This window comes from Gekko japonicus, unplaced genomic scaffold (assembly GCF_001447785.1).
Source record: "Gekko japonicus isolate JY-2015 unplaced genomic scaffold, Gekko_japonicus_V1.1 scaffold225, whole genome shotgun sequence".
NCBI lineage: Eukaryota > Metazoa > Chordata > Lepidosauria > Squamata > Gekkonidae > Gekko > Gekko japonicus.
In genome coordinates, this window is record NW_015174280.1 from 502,184 (window position 1) to 508,380 (window position 6,197).

Sequence of the window (6,197 nt, forward strand, 5' to 3'; positions counted from 1 at the left end):
CTCTGAGCCACAGCTCATACTTGCTTACCTTTCAGTCATGTTTGGCATGTTTTGAAGACAGCAGCGAGTTTTATGTTTATTTGCCAGGTAGATAATACCACAGTGGCTTCAATAAAACATCTGAGATTGAGCTGTTTGAGTCTCTGAACACCCCAATGTTGCTGTTTAAAGTATATTTGGACAGGTTTGATCCCAGAAATCTTTTGCAGACATCTAGGAGTATCCTTACATTTAGCCCATGGCTGAGGATAGCAATGGTCCACACCACGGCTCTCACTTTGGCCTCCTCCTTGACCGGCCCCTGATCTGCCTGATGGAGGGAGGGAGGGAATGAAGGAGGGAGACTGGATTTATACCCCGCCCTTCACTACAAAGGTGTCTCAGAGCAGCTTACAAACTCCTTTCCCTTCCCCTCCCTACAACAGACACCCTGTGAGGTAGACGGGGCTGAGAGAGCTCTGACAGAAACTGCTCTTTTTTGAGAACAGCTCTTATCAGAACTACAGCTTGCCCAAGGTCATCCAGCTGGCTGCATGTGGAGGAGTGGGGAATCAAACCCGGTTCTCCCAGGTTAGAGTCCGCACACTTAACCACTACACCAAACTGGCTCTCATTTGGGTGCAAGTTTATGCCATCTGCTGATTTTATTGTAAATGGAATTAACTTATTTGTATTTTAACCTGGTGTGCACTGCCCTGAGCCCTCTGGGGAAGGGCGGCCTATAAATTTAAACAACAACAACAGTTTGGAGGGGGCAAGATATGATATAGAAAGTACAAGTTTTGTGGAATGACTTTAATATATCAAAGCTGCTAAAATAGTGGTAGCTGGAAATTGTCGGAAAATACTGTTATCGTAAGGCAGTGTCAGAGGTATAATCCTCAACACTTTCATCCCAAATGATTAGGAGTAGTAGAAGAAGAGATTGGATTTATACCCCGCCCTTCACTACCCAAAGGTGTCTCAGAGCGGCTTACAAACTCCTTTCCCTTCCCCTCCCCACAACAGACACCCTGTGAGGTAAAAGAAGAAGGAGAAGAGATTGGATTTATACCCCGCCCTTCACTACCCAGAGGAGTCTCAGAGCGGCTTACAAACTCCTTTCCCTTCCCCTCCCCACAACAGACACCCTGTGAGGTAGAATAATAATAATAAGAGATTGGATTTATACCCCGCCCTTCACTACCCAAAGGAGTCTCAGAGAGTCTTAAAACCCCTTTCCCTTCCCCTCCCCACGACAGACACCCTGTGAGGTGGGTGTGGCCGAGAGAGCGCTGACGGAAACTGCTCTTTTTCAAGAACAGCTCTTATCAGAACTACGGCTTGCCCAAGGTCATCCAGCCAGGTGCAAGTGGAGGAGTGGGGAAGCAAACCCGGTTCTCCCAGATTAGAGTCCACGCACTTAACCACTACACCAAACTGGAGTAAAGAAAACTTTATAATCTGAAACCTTTCCCCGCATTGAAAGTTAACAGATTTTTTTAAAATGGAAAAAGAGTTTAGCAAAGTTAATTTTTTTTTAAAAAAGTTATAGTGAATGGAAAATGAACCAAATGTTTGTGCCCGTACATTAGAGTTGGTGAACAGCAGGGATAGAGATAGACAATCATTTTAGGGAAGTAGGAAGACATTTCACTAGATGCTCAAGTCCCTGCCAGTTCAGCTTGCAGCATTCTCACCAGTTGTCAGTGGGGAGCCAATTGTGCAGAGAGCTGTTTGGGTGTTTCAGAAAAAAAAAATATTGGATGTGTCCATTTAACATGATTGCACTGTTTCCTCATTCTACTGGAAAGCATGGTGCTGGCTGTTAGCCTCATCTGAATGGTTCTTATGTTGCAATAGTGCTATTGACTCAAACTAAACAAACAAACAAATTTATGGAACAAATGCAACTTAACAGAATGCAAAATGCTATTAGGTCACCAGTTAAAAGACTTTGCAGTAGTCTTCTTTCTCCCAAATTACTCCTCTGCCACTGCATCCTGTTCTGAAAAGCACATTGTTGAAAGGAAAACATTCTGTTTGAATTGAGATGAGAACTTGCCTCAAATCTGTTTGAGCAAAGTAAGTTTGCCTGGTGATCATATTTTTGTTTGTGTTTACCACAGTGGAAGTCTGTCACCTCAGCTCAGACAGGATGTTTCTAGGTTGTGAAAACACACACACATACACACCCTGGTGGTTAAGAGTGGTGGACTCTAATCTGGAGCACCAGCTTGGATTCCCCACTCCTCCTCCACATGAAGCCTGCTGGGTGTCCTTAGGCCAGTCACAGTTCTCTCAGAGCTCTCTCAGCCCCACCTGCCTCACGAGGTGCCTGTTGCGGGGAGGGGAAGGGAATGCAATTGTAAGCCACTTTGAAACTCCTTGGGGTAGAGAAAAGTGGGGTATAAAAACCAGCTCTTCTTCAACACTTCTAGTCAGGCTGATAGGGCAAAATTGTGTTTCAGGGACATGCCGTGTTGAGTGACCCCCTCTTTCTAATAGCTTTCAGATCTCTGGTAGGAACCCCCTTTCTATTCTAGATGAGTTTCTGGTGGACTTATGCAAGAGGTAGTCCTGGGGGATTCATTGTCCTATTTGAATTTCTTACAAGAAAGTGAAAGCTTAAAAATAATAATAATAAAAAGCCCACATGTATAAAACATCCTGTTTTATAACCGCACTGTGGCTGCTGCTCCAGCAGGGTCCCTGCGCTCTTTTATTTTTCAGTAACAGAAATTCGGGATGTAAATTTTGAGTCTGAGTGAAAACTGTTCCCAGACAACAAGTCCCCCAACGAATATCTCTGTGTTCCTTTGCTTCCTTAAGGGTCCATCTCTGGAAGGTGAAGACACTGCGGAGGGCTTCGGTTCCCAACACAGAAGGACTTGATGGTGCTGCTGAGCATTTGGAAGGATTCACCAGGTATTCGTGTTCTTAAACAATTGTAACTTAAGCTCAGTATGCCTGTCTGATTTGAGCCAATCACTGTTCCGTTAGAGAACTTTCCTCCCATCTTTTAGCCAAGCCGTCAAAAGTGCTTCAATTGCTTCATTTCCCTGTGTCTCCCTATGGACCTTTTCATGATAATTCAATTTATTTCACATGGATGTGACATTAAAGAGTTCTTTGAAATCAATACTGAGAAGTTGAGCCTTTAAAATTAGGACCTTAGATTGTAAACCACAGGTACGATCCAGTCAAAGCTAAGGGTTTTAATAGCAGAGATTTAAGCATGGTTCCTCCTTATCTATGGGTTTGTTAAGCATGAACATCACTCTGATAAAACTGATGGCCAAACAGCATTGCAAATTAAACCGAAAAATAACACACACTGTGGGGTGCTCCACCTGCTTGCCACTGGCAGCCCTGCCCCCCCTCATGTCTGTAGCATTGCCTTGGAGTAGGGTTGCCAGGTTTGGGTTGGGAAATTCCTGGAGATTTTGTGGGTGGAGCCGAGAAGGGGTTTGAGGAGGGGAGGGGTATCAGTGGGGTATAATACCATACAGCCCTCCTTCCAAATCAGCCATTTTCTTTAGGGAAACTGATCTCTGCAGTCTGGAGATCAGTTGTAATACCAGATCTCCAGGCCCCACCTGGAGGTTGGCAGCCCTGCCCTAGAGGGCCCCAGAAAGGAGAAATGGTGTGTTGCTGTCCCCTGGCTCCTCTGTCTCTCTGTGACCGCTACACACCCACTTTGATTTATTTTATTTATTTATTTGTTTAGATTTTTAGACCGCCCTTCCTTGCAAGCAAGGCTCAGGGAGGCTCACAACAGGAAAGGACATATGACAAGTAATTAAAAGTCAAAAACCAAGAATAAATACCTAAGAACATACAGCACCGATAATTCACCAGCATAATTTATATGATCCAAGATGGTGGAAAGAATTCCAAAGTTCATAGGCCACCTGGTGGTGGTGAATGGAGGGTATGAGAGTGCCAAACGACATACTGTCCGGTCGTTGTTCTCAGCCGAATGCCTGGTAGAACATCTCAGCCTTACATGCCCTGTGGAAAGGTAACAAATCCTCGAGGGCCCGGATGTTCTCCGGCAGGGAGTTCTACCAGGCAGGGGCCAGGAGGAGGGTCAGCCAACTCCTCCTCAGCCTGCCTCTGGCCCCTCTTTGAACAGGCCCTGGGAAGCCCCATCCATCGGGGGCCTGTTTCTGGTCTAACGGCCCGAGTTGTTAGGAAACGACTTGGCTCCTCCCGCCATGCTCCCCTCCTCTAGGGCTGCTAACCTCCAGGTGGTGGCTGGCAGTGTTCCCTCTAAGCTGAGTTAGTGTGAGCTAGCTCACAGTTTTTCAGCCTCCAGCTCACAGATTTTAGTCTTCGCTCAGGAAGGATGACTCCAGAGCCAACTAATTTATGAAGTAGCCAAATCGCTTGCTCACAAATTTCATGCCAGTAGCTCACAGAGTAGAATTTTTGCTCACAAGATTCCACAGCTTAGAGGGAACACTGTGTTGGGAAATCCTGGAATTACAACGGGTCTCCAGCCAACAGAGATCAGTTTCCCTGGAGGAAAAAGGTGCCTTGGAAGGTGGACTCTGTGGCATTATTTCCCTCTGAGGTCCCTCCCCTCCTCAATCCCCACCTACCCCCCCAAACTCTGCCCCCAGAGAACTGACAACCTTCCCCTCCCCTATCGACCGTCTGCTGCCTTTGTGGCATACTTGTTTTCCTTTTTCTTGGGCAAAGACTGCCCTGATAATTCCTGAGGACCAGCCTTGCACCTGCCATAGGCCCACCTCAGCAATGGTGTTGTGTGGTTGGGCTGCATCCGGTTGGCACCAGCTGAGGTTGCCAACTCTGGGTTGGGAAATTCCTGGAGATTTGGGGGAAGAAGCCTGGTGAGGGCAGGGTTTGGGAGGGGAAGGACATCAGCAAGGTATAATGCCGTAGAGTCCACCCTCCAAAGCAGCCATTTTGTCCAGGGGAACTGATTTAAATAATCTGGAAATCAGTTTTAATTCCACAGGATCCCCAGGCCCTACCTGGAGATTGGCAACCCTAGCCAGTGCCTGGTTTCTGGCTGAGACAGAGTTGGCCTATTCAGGTACTCCTCACAAGCAGGTAAGTCTGGGGCAGGCTACCACTCTGGATGTATCTCACCAGATAGGAAGAAGTTATCAGGCATGTTTTTGGCAAAAGTGAGGGATGAGGGGGACAGAATCTGACCTGCTACTTTCCTATCAGCTGAGGTCTGAGACCAGAAGAGGACTCAAGCATGTGGTCAGGGTAGGGTTACTAGGCAGTGCCAGGCAACCAGTGGGAGGGTTATGGGGGAGCACAGTGTCATGGGAGATTTTTATTAAAAAAAATACAGCCTCATATACTTGCCATAAATTCATACAGGAAAGGGCAGAGGGTACATCTAGGAATCACTGGAAACTCTATGGTTGCTGATCCCTCTCACTGCCTGAGACTCAGGCAAGGTGGGGGGCATTCAGCTTTAGGAGGGTGGTAGGCCCTTGACCACCCCACATCCGATCCCCCATGCTGCCTGAAACTCAGGCAGTACAAGACGAGGAAGGTGGTCAACTGTAGGGTGGTCAGGAGTCCTTCCTCACGTTGTCTGTGATCCTGGGGCCTTGAGTTTTGTCTGAGGGCCCAGAATCAATATGGCTGCTCCTGGCGATCCTTATATGTTTCTCTGCTTCTTTGGTGTAGTTTGGTGTAGTGGTTAAGTGCGCAGACTCTAATCTGGGTTCGATTCCCCACTCCTCCACTTGCACCTGGCTGGATGACCTTGGGCAAGCCATAGTTCTAACACAGCTGTTCTTGAAAAAGAGCAGTTTCTGTCAGAGCTCTCTCAGCCCCGCCTACCTCACAGGGTGTCTGTTGTGGGGAGGGGAAGGGGAAGGAGTTTGTAAGCCACTCTGAGACTCCTTTGGGTAGTGAAGGGCGGGGTATAAATCCAATCTCCTCCTCCTCCTCCTCATGTCCAGCCTTGAGATGCATATTAATGACACTGGTTTCCAAGTCTCGATAATTCCCATCCTTTAATCCCCCCTTCTTCCCTTTTTCCCTTCCTGCTTCCTGACCTTTGCAAATTCTGCCAAAGGAGGGCAGCAGTCCACAATGGCATTTGCATTTCTTGGGTGAAAAAAAGCCTGGCTTTTCCTTTTGCACTACATGCCTGTTTAGCACCTGTAGCATGAAAGGCTGTAATTGAGAGATGCCTTTTAGTTTCATGCAATCTAATTGGA